A 17,469-nucleotide genomic window follows, 5' to 3' on the forward strand; every position below is an offset into this window, starting at 1 on the left:
ATTTATGAAATTATCAAAGATGTAATTTCTGAAATATTTTATGTTGTCTTTGATTTTAAAGAATATGCTGCCAGACACTTTTACCCTATTTGTTTTGCTTACTTTATTGGAAAGAACTGCTGTAAAATTTGTTAGCCCTCACTGTCAAGCCAGATTATATATGTTTTTCTTGTCAAAAGTGGCCTGACATTTGCAGTGCTAATAGAAATAACACCTGCACTGAACAACCACTGGACAACTATTTTCACTACCAGATTCTAACATAGATTGATTAGGTAACGAGTCTTGCTGTGAATTTCTTTGAATATTTCTTGCTTTGCTTAAATGAGACTCCATCTCTGCCAGTTATGCCTTTGGTGCATGGGAGACTTGTTAAAAATCAGTACCATGTTAAGGTTTGAGATGAGTTAAGAAATGTGGCTTTCTCCTACAAGATGGAAGTGTTACTGTGAAAGGGAAGGTGGAGGAAGAGAATGAATGATGCCTTGACACATCAATTTTATTTAATTAAAAAACATTTAAAGTAGGAGTGACGAGGTGGCTCAGTCCGTTAAGTGTCTGCCTTCAGCTCAGGTCATGATCTGGAAATCCCAGGGTGGAGTCCCACATCAGATTCCCTGCTCAGTGGGGGAGTCTGCTTCTCCCTTTGCTCTTCACCCAACTCGTTCTCTGTCTCTGTCTCTCTCAGATAAATAAATAAAATTCTTAAAAAAAAAAACCCAAAACTTTAAAGCTCTTTTTTTAAAGTAATTTTTATGCCCAACATGGGACTTGCAAAACTACAATCCCTAGACCAAGAGTTGCAAGCTCCACTGACTGAGATAGCCCGGTGCTCCAGGGCTTACCAGTTTCAGAAAAAAGCATAGAAGGAAGTTGGAGATCTGGAAATGAATTTCCTTACAACTGTCCAGACCTGTCCTCTGTAGTACCTGGAAAGTATCAGACCTTACGCTGGGTTGAAGATCCTTGAGTGAAGGGAATAGCTTATCTTCTGCTTTAATTGGTGTTGTTTATTTATCCTTTTAAGTATATTACCTTCCTCCTTTTTAATTTTGCCTTGAAAAGCTTTGTTTTGACTAACAGCAAAACTGACCTTTGTGATGAAATCATTGTGGTTTTCTTTCTTTTTTTTTTTTTTTTCCATTGTGGCTTTCATAGTACTCTATAGCCCTTTGATCATAGATCAGAACCTCATGAATGTGATTGCCAGTACAGAAATTGGAAAAAAAATAAACTGATTATCTACCTTACAGTTTATACCATGATAAGTTCTTGATTTTCCAGAGTTGAGTATATAAAAGAAAACTTTAGAAATACTGGAAGAAAACATGAGTCAGTATAAAAAGTTGGATATGGGGAAACCTTCACAAGCCATCCAGCATATAGTAATCCCCATTATCTATGGTGTACGTATTTCTAAGACCCAAGTAGATGTCTGAAATCATGGATAGTAGTGAGCCCTCTGTTACTATACCTCTGTTATATATTTTTTAATACATAAATATCAATGATAGAGTTGATATATCAGGCACAGTAAGAAATTGATAGCAGCATCTAATAATAGAACAGTTTTAACAGTTTACTGTAATTTTTTGTTTGAATAAATTTATGCGAATGTGGGTTCTTTCAGAATAGCTTTTTTTTTTTTTTTTAAGTTCATTTATTTATTTTAAAGATTTTATTTATTGAGGGGTGCCTGGGTGGCTCAGGTGGTTAGGTGTCTGCCTTCAGCTCAGGTCATGACCCCGGGGTCCTGGGATCGGAGTTCCACATCAGGCTCCTTGCTCTGTGGGGAGCCTGCTTCTCTCTCTGCCTGCCTGACGCTCCCGCTGCTTGGGCTCTCTCTATCTCTCTTTTTGTGTCAAATAAATAAACTCTTTTTTTTTTTTTTTAAAGAGTTTATTTATTGAAATAAATACAGCAGGGGGAGGAGCAGCGGGAGAGGGATAAGCAGGACTCCATACTGAGCATGCAGCCAGAAACTGGGCTGGATCCCATGACCCTGAGAGCATGACCTGAGCCAAAACCAAGAGTTAGATCCTTTAACCAACTAGCCACTCAGGTGCCCCCTTTCATTGATTTTTTTAAAGTAATCTTCTATATCCAGTGTGGGGTTTGAACTCACCACCTCAAGATCAAGAGTCACATGCTCTTCCGAGTGAGCCAGCCAGGCACCCCTATCTTGATACATCTCACTGTACTATAGTCATCCTTCTTGTGATGACGTGAGATGAAAAAAATGCCTCTGTGATGAGTTGAAGTGAGGTGATCTGCACAGGCATTGTAAGGTAATGTTAGGCAACTCTTGACCTGATTATATTTCAATAGGAGGATCATGTCCTTGTGACTGTGGTTGAAGGTGGGTAACTAAAACCAGGAATAAGGGGAAGACTACTGTACTTTCTGTCATTAGAAAAGTAAATCTGGGGAGCCTGGGTGGCTCTGTTGGTTGAGCATCCCACTCTTGAATTTGGTGCCAGTCATGAACTGAGAGTTATGAGATTAAACTGCATTGGGCTCCATGCTGGTCGCAGAGCCTACTTAAGAGTCTTTCTCTCTCTCTCTGCCCCCCTCTTAAAAAAGAAAAAAAAAAGTAAACCTCAGATTTATTGTTTGTGGACCATAATTTTTTTAAAAATACAGAATCTTACCTGTTTCAGAAATACAATTTTAAAAATACATGTAAAAGTTCAAGATTCTCATTTATATCTAAGTTATCTTGCAAATTTTATATATTTTCCCTCTTGCTTTTAAGCTTAGAGAAACCTTTCAAAGTTGTGTTGTAATAAACATGACCTAGTACCCATAAACCTTCCTGATGATTCCTTTGCTAAGTTTAGAGCTTATTTGGCTCTTGGTAACAGACAGGTTGTACATACACAGGAGTGGGTAGAATTGAAATTGTTAGGGAAATTGGCTTTTGTGTTTTCTTGGAAAAACGTATAGATCTTCCTCAACTTAGAATGGGGTTATATCGTAAGTTGAGACTATCCAGAACCTCGAAGTCATTTGATGCATCTACCAAACATCAACCATTAGCCTATTACCTTACATGTTCTCCAAACACTTGCAGTAGCCTACAGTTGGTCAGTAAAGTGTGGAATATCTCATGTAATTTATTGAATGCCGAAAATGAAAAACGGAATGGTTGTAAGTTTATCTGTCATTTACCTTCAAGATAGTATGGCTGACTGGGAGCTGTGGCTCACCGTTGCGGCCCAGCATCATAAGAAAATATTGTGCTCTATATCACTATCCCAAGAAAATAACACAATTTGGAACTTATTATGAAGTACTGTTTTTATTGAGTGTATGTAGTTTTCTCACCATGGTAAAGGTGAAAAATCCTTAAGTCAGGGACTATCTGTATTGATTACTAAACTGTTTTAAGATGGAGATCTTCATCCTGAGTAATAGTATGTATAGTTGTTAATTGGAAATCTGAATGGTTGAACAAAGATATTTTTATAGCATATTATTTAGATTTGTTAAATTTTAATATAAAAATGAGAACTTTTTTTTCTTTTTTGAAGGATTTTATTGATTTGACAAAGAGAGCAGAGGCAGGGGAAACTGGAGAGGGAGAAGCAGGCTCTCCACTGATCAGGGAGCCTAGGGTGGGGTTTGAACCTAGGACCCCAGGATCATGACCTGAGCCAAAGGCAGACACTTAACTGACTGAGCCACCTAGGCACCCCTGTTCTTTATCTTTTCTATAAAGTATATCCCCTCTTCACTCCCTCCCAGTGAGCAATTTGTCAGGGGCTATTTTGAGGCCCTTGTGTGCCAGGGCCTAATTGAAATGCGTGCTGAGTGCTGTGCAAGAGAATGACGCAGTTTACCACATCTTAAGCCCTTAGAAAGGCAGTTGGGACAAATTAAATATATATTGACTTTCTCAAAATAAGTTGAGATTTCAGCACCCTCTGCATTTACCAGAAATAATACCACACTGAGTCACTCTTTTGGTGATTGAAAATATACAGCTGGTAGAAGAAATTTCATGTTAATGGTTGCTGTTATTGTGGGAGGGCCACTACATAAAAGATGCAGAGACTTGTCCTTTAATATTCAGAAAGATCTCAATATTAGCCCTATGTTTGGGCAAATAGGCTGAGATAAATGGAGACATTACTGCATTCACAGCATATATCAAAATATAGATCAAATTAAATGTAGCAATCTCATTTCACACAATATAGCTAATTAATACAGGACAAAAAGGACAAATTACTGATCAGTTCGGGAACTTTTACTTATTTTGCCTTAAAGGGAAGATATGTTGTCCCTTTTCATTATCATGTATGGTTTTCTTTTGTGGAATTTTTTAAAAACATTGAGTTATTCAGTAAATACTTAACACTAGCTGTGTACCAGGAACTTAGGTAGTAGTTCGTTGCAAATTAAAATTTTTGTCTTCATGGAGCTTATTTTCTAGTTGGTGAAGACAAGCAGTGAATGAATGAGATACATAGAATGCCAGATAACTTGAAGTGCCACGAGGAAAAATAAAACATGGGATCAAGGTAGGGACTGTCAAGGTAGGGAACAGGTGATTGCAGTTATAAATAGGATGGCAAAAGAAAGGCTCAGTGACAAGACTATAAAAAGACGTCTGTTAGGGCATCATTTATGATAAAGATAAATATTGGCAGCAGCCTAAATATCCATCTACAGAGGATTAGTTAAGTATATTATGATACATCTATATAGTGGAATACTCACCCCCACTCATGTGTGTGGTGTGCATGTGCGTCCACTTGCTTGCTCTCTCAAATAAATCTTAAAAAAAAAAAAAAGTCATACCTGTAAGAATCATTTCAGATATAGGAAGTAATAAAAATTAGGTATGAGGGGCGCCTGGGTGGCTCAGTGGGTTAAAGCCTTGGCCTTCGGCTCAGGTCATGATCCCAGGGTCCTGGGATCGAGCCCCACATCGGGCTCTCTGTTCGGCGGGGAGCCTGCTTCCTTTCCTCTCTCTGCCTGCCTCTCTGTCTACTTGTAATCTCTGTCAAATAAATAAAATCTTTAAAAAAAAATTAGGTATGGAATGGTAAATGGAGTATGCTACCATTATGCCTACCACAAAAATTTGTATATTTTATATATGTAATTTTATAAATATATGGAATATCATTGGAAAGATACATAAGAAAATGTTAATAGTGCTTATTTTGGGAGAACAGGGTGATTGGTAGACAGACTGAGGATGTAATAGTTCAAATTCCACCCAAGTGTCTGTGGATAGATGAATGGTAAAAGTGATGTGGTGTGTATACCCAATGGAATATTACTCAGCCATAAAGAAGAATGAAGTCTTGCCGTTTGCAGCAATGTGGATGGAGCTAGAGTATTATGCTAAGTGAAATAAGTTAGTCGGACAAAGACAAATACTGTATGATTTCACTCATGTTGAATTTAAGAAAAGCAAATAAAAGAGACAAACCAAAAACCAGACAATTAACTCTGGAGAACAAACTGATGTTTACCAGAGGGGAAGTAAGTGAGGGAGTGGATAAAATAGGTATAGGGGACTTACAGTGGAAAGCAGCCAATTATGTATAGAATTGTTGAGTCATTATATTATACACATAAAACTAATAAAACATTGTATGTTAACTATACCGAATTTAAAATAAAAAAATACTGAAAAGAACCCCAAACCAAAAAACTTTGAATTCATTGAAAAAAATTCACATCGCATTTATTTTGTATTCATATTACTTAGTCAAAATGAGTAAATAACATGTAAAGAATGCAAGGACTGTTTGCCTAATTAGAAAGTGATGGAAAAAAATATGGGTATTTATAATACCCACTGGCCTAGATAGCAGTCTAGCCTAGATAGTGAATAAATTGATAGTTAATAGAAACATGGACTCAAAATTGTATTGAGCTGGAGACCTTGTTGTTGGCAGTTACAGTTGCAAAGCGATGCCAACACTGTTTTCATTGGATGATGGATTGTAGCACTCACGATGGTAACATTTAGATTCATGTGATGTTTGTTTCTTTTCTTTTTTCTTTTTTTTCTCTTCCATTCAAATGGAAGGTATTCATTTCCTTGGCCTGCCACAGTGAGGTACCATCAACTGAAATTTGCTGTCTCCTCATTCTGGAGCCTAGAAATCCAAAATTTAAGGCATCATCAGGCCCATGCTCCCTCAGAAACCTGTAGGGGAATCCTTCCTTGCCTCTTCCTAGTTTCTGGTGGTTTTCAGGCAGTCTTTGGCATTCCGAGCTTGCGGCTACATAACTCCACAATCTCTGTCTTCCTCATCCCATAGCATTCTCCCTGTTTTTATCTTCCCAAGGCTGCTTTCTTATAAAGGTGCCCATTATAGTGGATTAGGGGCCCACCCTACTACAGTATGACTTCACTTTAACTGATTACATCTGCAACAGCCCTATTTCCACATAAGGTCATATTCAGAGGGAGTGGGGGTTAGGACTTGAACATATCATTTCTTGGGAGGGGGGCAGTGGAGGGAAATGGATACAATTCAACCCCAAATAGAGGCTTGTCTCTTTACTGTTACAGCCTTCCATATATACAAAAGTGTTTTGTAAAGTTGTATGAAAAGATAATGTTTCACAAGTTTATTTTTAAATTTATTTATTTAAATTTATTTTAAAAGACTCTGTAAGGAGAAAAGATCTCATCTCTGAATCAAATCAAACTTAAGAGTGAAGTCTATTTATTAAAAGTTATGTTTTGGGGTGCCTGGGTGGCTCAGTGGATTAAAGCCTCCGCCTTTGGCTCAGGTCATGATCCCAGAGTCCTGGGATTGAGCCCTGCATCGGTCTCTCTGCTCCCCGGCCCCCACCTGCCTTTCTGTCAAATAAATAAATAAAATCTTAAAAAAAAAAAAAAAAAGAACATAATGTCTTAAGATATAAGATTTAACTGTATCACAAAGAAATCAGAGGAATCACTCATTATTTAAAAAGCTGAATACAGGGGCGCCTGGGTGGCTCAGTGGGTTAAAGACTCTGCCTTCGGCTCACCTCTCAATCCCAGGGCCCTGGGATCGAGCCCCGCATGGGGCTCTCTGCTCAGCGGGGAGCCTGCTTCCTCCTCTCTCTCTGCCTGCCTCCCTGCCTACTTGTGATCTCTGTCTGTCAAATAATTAAAATCTTAAAAGAAAAGTTATGTTTTAATGAGAATGGAATATTTTTTCTCTTAGTATTGTAAAGTACAAGTATGGGGATTGTAAATAGTAGAGAGTTAGAGATGACACTGAATGACTAATTCAGGCTTCTTACTTGTTAATAAAGTTATACCATGAAGATAAAGACCTCTTATTTTCTTGCATGTTTGTTCTCACTCATGTAAAAATGGCTTTTTCCAGATCAGTGTGACCTGAAGTTACAACTAAATATGGCAGCAGACAGGACAGAGTATTGAGCCCCCTTCCATGACCATTGAATTCTATAAAACATTAGGAAAACTTTAAAAATTCTTTCTCCCCTTTCTCTCTTCCTCCTGTATAAATCAAAAGCCAAGTATTTGGTAGTCTACAAAGTCTCTTTAAAGATTATTCCTTAAGCCTTTTTGATACCTTTTTATCCTTTGAGAAATAAGCATTCTGTCTGAATAAACTGACCAATTTTCATTTAGATTCTCTCCCCCCACCCCCTCAGGATCAAATAAAAAAAGAAAACTCTCCTTATTTGCTGTCTTACTTAATGTGCTTTTTTTTCCTCTCTGAAATGTTCATTAATAGAGGAAAAATATGTATTCAACTTATTTACTTAAAAATTTTTTTTAAAGATTTTATTTATTTATTTGACAGACAGAGATCACAAGTAGGCAGAGAGAGAGGAGGAAGCAGGCTCCCCGCTGAGCAGAGAGCCCCATGCGGGGCTCGATCCCAGGGCCCTGGGATTAAGAGGTGAGCCGAAGGCAGAGTCTTTAACCCACTGAGCCACCCAGGCGCCCCTGTATTCAGCTTTTTAAATAATGAGTGATTCCTCTGATTTCTTTGTGATACAGTTAAATCTTATATCTTAAGACATTATGTTCTTTTTTTTTTTTTTTAAGATTTTATTTATTTGACAGATTTATTTGACAGAGAGGCAGGTGGGGTCCAGGGAGCAGAGAGACTGATGCAGGGCTCAATCCCAGGACCCTGGGATCATGACCTGAGCCGAAGGCAGAGGCTTTAATCCACTGAGTCACCCAGACGCCCCTTAAGACATTATGTTCATTTTTTTTTTAAGGTTTTATTTATTTATCTGACAGAGATCACAAGTAGGCAGAGAGGCAGGCAGAGGGAGAGGAAGGGAAGCAGGCTCCCCGCTGAGCAGAGAGCCCGATGTGGGGCTCCATCCCAGGACCCCAGGATTAAGACCTGAGCCGAAGGCAGAGGCCCAACCCACTGAGCCACCCAAGCGCCCCAAGACATTATGTTCTTAATAGGGTAGGCTATGGTAATGTATTTTAATTCAGCTGCCACCAAGTCATAGTTAAAATACTTCTATAAACTCGTGTTTTTTTTATAAATTTTGTATAAAATTTACTAGTTTATATAAATTTTACAAATTCAGAATGTTAGAATTTATTTGGTCTGTCAGTAATTGCTTAGTTTGATGTTCTCTCAAACGTGGGCATCTTTTCTTTAATTTTTTATTTATTTTTAAAAATTTTTCATTGTTCCAAAATTCATTGTTTTTGTACGACACCCAGTATTCCATAATACCTATCACCAGGCTCACCCAGACCCCCAGGCCCCTCCCCTCTAAAACCCTGTTTGTTTCTCAGAGTCCACAATCTCTCATGGTTGTCTCCCTTTCTCCATTTCCCCCAATTCACTTTCCTTTCCTTTTCCTAATGTCCTCCATGTTATTCTTTATGTTCTACAGTGTTTTGTTTTGTTTTTTTGTTTTAAGTTTTTATTTAAATTTTAGTTAACATATAGTGTAATACTGGTTTCAAGAGTAGAATTTAGTGACTAATGACTTACATATCACACCCAGTGCTCATCTGAACAAGTGCTCTCCTTAATACCCATCAAATGTAGGGATCTTTTTAGTATTCCTTATTTTTTAAAAAAATTTAGGGAGTATGAATTCACCACTTCTCTATCTAGTCCAGTCAGTATCTTTTGGCGGGCAGTTATACTTAATATGGTTCTTTTTTTAAATAAAAAATTGCCTTTCTGAAACTTATGCATAATAGCTTTGGTTCCATCGTCTTTGATAACCCACAGTCGTGCTTCCTCTTATGCTGTATGCTTTGGCCTACACATATTTGAAGGCTGTCCTATCTCTGTTTTTTGCTGAGCTAAATCTCTAGTTCCCTTAACTCGTACCTGACATCTTTTTCAGACTCCTCACCATTCAGCTCTTCTCTGGATATATTCCTTTTCTAATTTTTAATTTTTAAAAAAATTTGAGTATAGTTGACGTACAGCATTAACACTGGTTTGACATGTACAGCAAAGTGGTTCACCTTCTTTATGTGTTATGGTGTACTGAACACAACTTTAGCTACTGTCTGTTACCATGTGATACTATTACAATATCATTGGCTATATTCTAAATGCTATGCTTTTATTTCTGTGACTTACTCATACCATGACTGTATCCCTGTATCACCCACTCCTCTTCACCAGCTTGACCTACCCCCGCCCCAATTACCTTGCCTCCCCTCTGACAACAACCATCAGTTTGTTCTCTGTATTTCTAGGTCTAATTCTGCTTTTTGTTTGTTTACTCATTTGTTTTTATATATTCCACATGAGTGAAATCATATGGTGTCTGTCTTTTGCAATCTGATTTATTTTTATTTAGCATAATATCCCCTGGGTCCATCCATGTTGTTGTAAATGGCACAATCTCGCTCTCTCTCTTTTTTTTTTTTTTGGAGAGTGTGTGAATATCTTCACCCATTCAGTAGTTGGTCTTTTTGTTTTGTTGATGGTTTCCTTTGCTGTGCAAAAGCTTTTTATTTTGATGAAGTCCCAGTAGTTTATTTTTGCTTTTGTTTCCATTGCCTGAGGAAACGTATCTTAAAAAATGTTGTTAGGGCTGATGTCAGAGAAACTACTGCTTGTGTTCTCTTTTAGGATTTTTATGAATTCATTGCTTTAATCCATTTTGAGTTTACTTTGGGTATAGTGTAAGAAGGTGGTTCACTTTCATTTTTTTAACACATAGCCGTCACATTTTCCCAGCATCATTTATTGAAGAGGCCATCGTTCCCGCATTGTATATTCTTGCTTCTTTTCTCATAGATTAATTGACCATATAGGTGGGGGTTTGTTTCTGGGCTCTGTATTCTTTTCCATTGGTCTGTGTGTGTCAGTGTTGGTATCAGTACCATACTATTTTGATTACTACAACATAGTAATATATCTTAAAATCTGGGATTGCGATGCCTCCAGCTTTGTTTTTCTTTTTCTGGATGTGTTCTGGCTAACAAAAATGTCTCTTAAGATACAGTACCCAAAACAGGATGCCATATTCGTGAACTTGTGAATCTGAAATTACAGACCCAAGTTCCTTTTCATGATGTGGAGGTATAAGCAGGATTGATAACTTCTTTAGTATAAGTGCCCTAAAGGGAAGGTACCTGATACACTGTAGGAGCACCTGATACAGATTTGGGGGTTGAAGAAAGCTTCCTGAAGGAAGTGATGGCCATACCAAGTTCTGAAGGGTATGCCAGGCAAGAGATGGAAGGCAAGTGTGTTGGCCTGTAGTCAAAACAGAGAGAACCTGGTGTTTCATTGAAAACAGTTGGATGGCACAGTTATGGGGCATTGAGTGGAAGAGGAAGTAAATGATGTTAAAGGGAAAACTGGGGACTACGTCATAAAGACCCTTAGAAATTGTATTAACTGAACTGTTCCTGAGGATAATAGTGAATCATTAATGGCAGTTTTTAAAAAAAATATTTTATTTATTTATTTGACAGACAGAGATCACAAGTAGGCAGAGAGGCAGGCAGAGAGAGGGAGAGCAAGAGGAGGAAGCAGGCTCCCTGCCGAGCAGAGAGCCGGACGCGGGACTCCATCCCGGGACCCTGGGATCATGACCAGAGCTGAAGGCAGAGGCTTTAACCTACTGAGCCACCCAGGCGCCCCCATTAATGGCAGTTTTAAGTAAAAAATAAACACTACCAGCCATTCATTTTAGAAGGATCATTCTGTCCCAAATGCCAATGAATTGGAGGGGCTGAGATGTGCTTGGAGATGGGTTAACAGCTATAATGGTATTTTTTAGATATAATGGTGGCGCTCAGACCTTGACCAGTGATTCTTAGGTTGGAAAGAAACAGACTGGAAAAATAGTTCAGGGAATTCCATTGTTGTTTGGCTATAGCTGGGAGTGATGGAAAGGTAGGAGTCAAGGATTTGGTTTGTGAAACTGGGTAGGTGGGAGAATTTAATGAAAATCATTTGAATTGGTGCGGGGTCACCTGGATGGTCCAATTGGTTAAATGTCTTCCTTCTGCTCAGGTCATAATCCCAGGGTCCTGGGATCAAGCCCCACATTGGGCTTCCTGCTCAGCAGAGAGCCTGCTTCTCCTTCTCTGCAGCTCTCCTTGCTTGTGCTCGCTCTCTCTCTCCGTTGAATAAATAAAACCTTAAAAAAAATCGTATGAATGGGATTGGGATAGAGGAGTGCTGGGGAAGAAGTGGGGTTCAGTTAAGCTTGAGACAGAGTAGCACATGGGGGTGAGGTGTACTAGATGCCTTTGGTTATTTGAGGTTGTACTGAAAGACATCTAGGCTGGAGAACCTTGGATAGAGCTTTGCTGGGAAAGTAGGTTTGGCGGTCATCAGTATACATATGGTAATTGAACTCGGGAGAGTGAGCTAAGATAACTTAGAAGAGCATTTGTACAGTGAAAGAGAAAGGCACAGACTGAAACTCTTAAAGAACTGTGACCTTATTATACTTGAGCTAAACACCTTTGGTGTTTCTGATTGGAGTATTTGGGAACCAGCAAAAAGAAAGAAATCAGGGCTGCTCCAATTTATTTAGTAGAAACCCACCCAATCCTTTGATTGGAGAAATGCAAAATAGTTCCTAAAATATCTACCTTAGTCAGTTTTCAGTGTCTGAAATTCATGTTACTAGAGGTTCTCTACTTTGGGGTAAGGCATTGTTTCTCAAGTCGTTAACCTGTTAAAATGTAGATATTCCTAGGGACGCCTGGGTGGCTCAGTTGGTTAAGCAGCTGCCTTCGGCTCAGGTCATGATCCCAGCGTCCTGGGATCGAGTCCCACATCGGGCTCCTTGCTCCGCAGGGAGCCTGCTTCTCCCTCTGACTCTGCCTTCCACTCTGTCTGTCTGTGCTCGCTCTCACTCTCTCTCTCTTACAAATAAATAAATAAAATCTTTAAAAAAAAATGTAGATATTCCTAAAGACGGTAACATACTGGTGGTGGTGATATTTCTAGGTCAGTAGGTTTTTTTTCTGGAATTCAGACTGAAGGAACAGATAGGAATTTGAGAAAGATTAGGCTTGGAAAAAATATGACATTGTTGCGGAGTATAGGGCAACAAAGAGGCCTGGAGGTTACCAAGCACCTGGATAAAGAGATAAGGAGAGCGAGGGCCACAGACTCTGTGTGTGTGTGTGTCTGCCAGTGTGCATGCAAAATGGGTATGGTGAGTTGGAGAGCAAAGAGGTAATGCCATTAAAAAGAGATAAGAGGGGCACCTGGGTGACTCAGTGGGTTAAAGCCTCTGTCTTCAGTTCAGGTCATGATCCCAGGGTCCTAGGATTGAGCCCTATGTCGGGCTCAGCAGGGAGCCTGCTTCCCCATCTCTCTCTCTGCCTCCTTCTCTGCCTACTTGTGATCTGTCTGTCAAATAAATAAATAAAATCTTAAAAGAGAGAGATAGGAGAACATTTGAGAAGAACTAAATAGATGGAAAATCCTGAAAGTATTTCAGTTACAAATTAGGGCAACCGTATAATTTATCATCTAAAACCAGGACATATTGAGAACAAGTTTTATCTAAACTGGGACATACTGAGGTAGGGGAATGACTTCTGAGTAATCACATTGTGAAAACTTGCATAAACTGGGGCTATCATTAGCAAATAACAAATGGTCACTATAGTTATAATGTGCTTAATTCAATATAGTATAATAAAATACTGTCATTTTTTAGCTACTGTGTGTCAAGCATTGTACTAAGCAAGCACTTTATACATCTTAATTACATTCTTAAAATAATCCTCTGAGGTGAGTAGCTGTTGTTTCTTTATAGTTGATAAAACCAAATCTCAGGGAAGTTTACCTATAGTTCTCCATGGCAGTCAGCTTTGGAAACAGTGAAGTGACATAAACAAAATCCAAGTAAACTCTTAAACACTACATTATACAGCACTGGCTGTGGGTGTGCATCTGTATTTTAAAATGCCCTTTAATTTGGCTCAGAATAATTACTTTTGTCATGTTACATCATGTATTAAATCCCATTCCCCTTCTGATTGCCATTTATCTGAAGGCTTACTTTGTGCCAGGCTACATTTGAGGCATTTTACATGTATTAACATAATTTAAACCTCACAGTAGCCTTATGAATTACTTCCTTTTTATAGTTTAGGAGATTGAGGCATGGTGAGTAACTTGTCTAAACTCAACACATTTAGTAAGTGGCAGAGCCAGAATTCAAACTCTGACAGTTTGACTCCAGGGCCAGTTTTCTTTTTCTTTTCTTTTTTTTTTTTTTAAAGATTTTATTTATTTATTTGACAGAGATCACAAGTAGGCAGAGAGGCAGGCGGGGGGGGGGGGGGGGAGGGACAGGCTTCCCGCTAAGCGGAGAGCTGATGCAGGGCTCTATCCCAGGACACCAAGATCATGGCTGGAGTGGAAGGCAGAGGCCTACCCACTGAGCCACCCAGGCGCCCCCAGGGCCCATTTTCTTAATTGCTATCCTCTACTGCCTCCTCTAGTCTGCATTCTTTGTATGGACCTGTTTTCATTTCTCTTGGGAGTGGTTTGTTTTGGTGCCTGGTAAAGTGTGTGTATACCTATAAAGAAAGTTTCTACAACATTTCCAAAGTGGTTGTATAACTTTGCGTTCCCACTGGTAGTCCATCTTTATTACCTCATCCCTCCTTTTCTGTTTTTTTTTTTATGAAGGCATATGCAGCCTTTTCCATTAGTTTTGAAATTTTGGTAGTTAGAAATACATTCATTCTCCCTGTTTAAAAGTTTTGCCTAATTCACAGCTACTCGTGTATATACCATCGCTTCTATCCATTTCTGTAAACCTACCACATCCTATACTTGTAGGGTCTAGGAATGTTAACAGCACCAGTGAACAGTACCAAGAAGCAAAATGTCTTGAGTCTTTAATTGTATCCCCACTGCCTATGATACTATTGCCCAGATAACTTTTCACTTAAATTGTGTAACTGAATGGTTATATGCCTTTCTTTACAGTGTACTTAAGGAGGAAATAAATGGTAGTGATTTATTGCAGTACTTAATAGGTATTATAGTGTACTGATTAGTTAAGAATTTTAGGGCAAATTTCTTTACCTTTCTGAATGTGTAAAATGAAGAAATTGAACTAGGTTTCTCATAGATCTTTATTATTTTTGCCAGGTCCATATTTCTTTGGGAAGAAAGAAAGAATTAGCATTTGAAATTAAATGAGCAAGAAGATGGAACACATACATAGTACATATTTTTCTTTCAGTATCAGAATAATTTAATAGGGTCAAGGTCTGATAATTGAAGCCATTATACTTTGAGGAAAAGTGGAAACCAAACAGAAATGTTACTGTAAGACTTAGGTCTTTAGCTTCTTGTAATTTGACCGGCTTAAACCTAAGACTTTTGAATTGTAGTGGGTTTGGGGACTTAAAAATGAATTTTTATTTTTAAATTCAGAAAAGCATTTGAGGGTTGCAAGGAATCATAAAGTTGGTCTAGATCAGCTATATGTTATTTTCAAGTCACTGCCAGTAATATCCTCACTGCTGATGATAGGTGTTCCAGGCAGGACATCCCCTTTGAGGCAACAGTGGCTTAGAAAGATATTCTAATATGTGGAAAATAGAGCCTCTGCTCATTCATTCTAGTTGTGTCATTTGTGCTGATGCAGAACTAGCATATTTTTTCTCTGTGACTGCCCTAACAGTATTATAAGGTAGCACTGTTAACTCATTTCTCTAAAGATGAAGCCCTTCTTTCATAGCAGTGTCATGGAACTGAGACTGGTAGCTTGGAGAATAGATATCTCTGGATAGAGATGGGCTTACACACTTTTGATATTATCTAAAATAAAATTTAGTGCTTAAATTCACCACAAGAAGTAATGTAATTTGCTGTTATCAGTATAAATAACAGGTAGATGGGGGTAGAGGTGCCATTTAATAAGGTGTAAAAAGCACCAAGCCATGCCAGCAGTTAACAATTAAATGGATCTGATTTCATATTTTCTTCATCAATTCTAAGAAGAATGTGAAATACATTGTAGTAGTGATACTGAGATGAATGCTAATAAAATTCCTATATTAAAATGTTTTTGGTTGACAGGGAAAAAATTTTTTTTTTGTCTGATTCCTACCAGATGTAATGAAAGCCTGGGTTACTTTGTAGACTGCATGTGAATGAGTAGTAATGAAATCCACTAAATTTTCTTTTTGCGCATGCCAAATTATATGAGGTTAGCTAGAGTGCAGTTTTTGGTATATGCTTTCTTTGTGATTGGTAATTATGGTTTTGATCTTTAGCATTGAGATAATACACTATTCAGTGGAATTATTTTCCAGAAAGAAAGATAATGGCCATGATATTCATAGTTAATACATTGAAAGGGTCTTGCCTTTCATATTAATCAGTTTTGCTACCAGTTATTAATATGCAATTTGTTTTAAAACTTAAAATGAGCCTGCTTCCTTCTCTCTCTCTGCCTGCCTCTCCACCTACTTGTGATCTCTCTGTCAAATGAATAAATAAAAATCTTAAAAAAAAAAAAAGAAAGATTTTATTTATTCATTTGACAGAGAGATCACAAGTAGGCGGAGAGGCAGGCGGAGAGAGAGGGAAGCAGGCTCCCCGCTGAGCAGAGAGCCCTATGCGGGGCTTGATCCCAGGACTCTGAGATCATGACCTGAACCAAAGGCAGAGACTTAACCCACTGAGCCACGCAGGTGCCCCCAAAAGTGGGTTTTCTGATTGTTATTTGAATAGTTCTATAGAAACGGTTGATTTTTAAAATTCTAACTATCTCTTTTCTTAATTTTGTTTTCAGATGAAACGTAGCATCCTAGTTCATTGTTAGTTTAGCTTGGAAGAAACATGTAAGCTTACAAAATGTAATGGGGCCAGTATCTTGCAAGGAATGATAGGTATTACCCCCAGTATTTTGTCTTCATTTTTTTTTTTTTTAAAGGTAATTTCTTTGAGAGAGAGTATGCACAGGTGGAGGGGCCGAGGGAAAGAATCTCAAGCAGATTCCCCTGAGCAGAGAGCCCCACGTGGGACTTGATCTCACCCAGAGATCATGCCCTGAACTAAAATTGTCAGATACTTAACTGACTGAGCCACCCAGGCACCCCATTTTTTTAAGTAATCTCTGTACCCAACATGGGACCTGAACCTACAACTCTGAGATCAACAGTTGCGTGCTCTACCTACTGAGCCAGCCAGGCACCTGCCGTCTTCATTTTCTTAAAATGAATTATTAGTATTCCTCATGATATGCAACCTTGAAACTTCAGAGTATCATTACTTAGTTTGTATTTGTAGGTGATTTTAGGAAAGTAATTGATTCTGAAGGAGGAATTATTATTTTTTATGGGATTCTGAAAATTCATTCGAATTCCATATTTTAGAGAATCAAGTACCGTGGTACTAGTTTTGGGAGAATGAAAGAAATTATATGATTAGGACTTTGAGGTTTGAGGCTTATGTGCATGAATCACATTGCAGCTTACCAGGATGCAGAAGACTGAGGAAGCCCTGAATTTGGGATTGTAAATTCAGCTTGGACATGGTAGATTTTAGGTCAGTTGTTTGTTGGCTGTGTTAAGTGCTTATATGTGTTTATTAGGAGGCTTGTAGAAGAAGAAATATATCTTAGGTTAAAAATATGCCTGAGGTCATACAGCTAAGTTATATTCAGAATTAGAACTCAAACCTGGGGCCTGCTGACTCCAAAGTGAATGTAGTTATTAGCCCTATACTATATTGTATTGTCAAGGCAGAAAAACATGCTTGGCTTTGACAGTAAAATATGTTCCCTGTGAGCTATTTTAGAAATCTAGGAGAATTTGCAAAGTCAGATGCCAGCAGGATCAAGACAGATAATTGAGTTGTGTTGCAAGAGAGTGATGACATCTGCAGGCAAATGCAAAGCCTGTGACCCATCCAAAGGATTAGCTGCTCATCAGCTCCACCAGATTGTTAGTTACCATGTGGGAATGTGGGCCCATTATTGCTAGATCTTCCGATTTTTTTTTTTTTTCCAAGAGAGGTCAGAAAT

The 17,469-nt window shown here is 38.4% G+C and overlaps 1 protein-coding gene across 3 annotated transcripts in view; it reads left to right on the forward strand.

The window, feature by feature from the left end:
• CDC42SE2 (CDC42 small effector 2) overlaps positions 1-17,469 on the forward strand; it is a 119,903-nt gene that overhangs the window by 21,621 nt on the left and 80,813 nt on the right. The window lies entirely within an intron of this gene.

The sequence above is a fragment of the Mustela lutreola genome, chromosome 5 (genome assembly GCF_030435805.1).
Source record: "Mustela lutreola isolate mMusLut2 chromosome 5, mMusLut2.pri, whole genome shotgun sequence".
NCBI classification, from domain to species: domain Eukaryota; kingdom Metazoa; phylum Chordata; class Mammalia; order Carnivora; family Mustelidae; genus Mustela; species Mustela lutreola.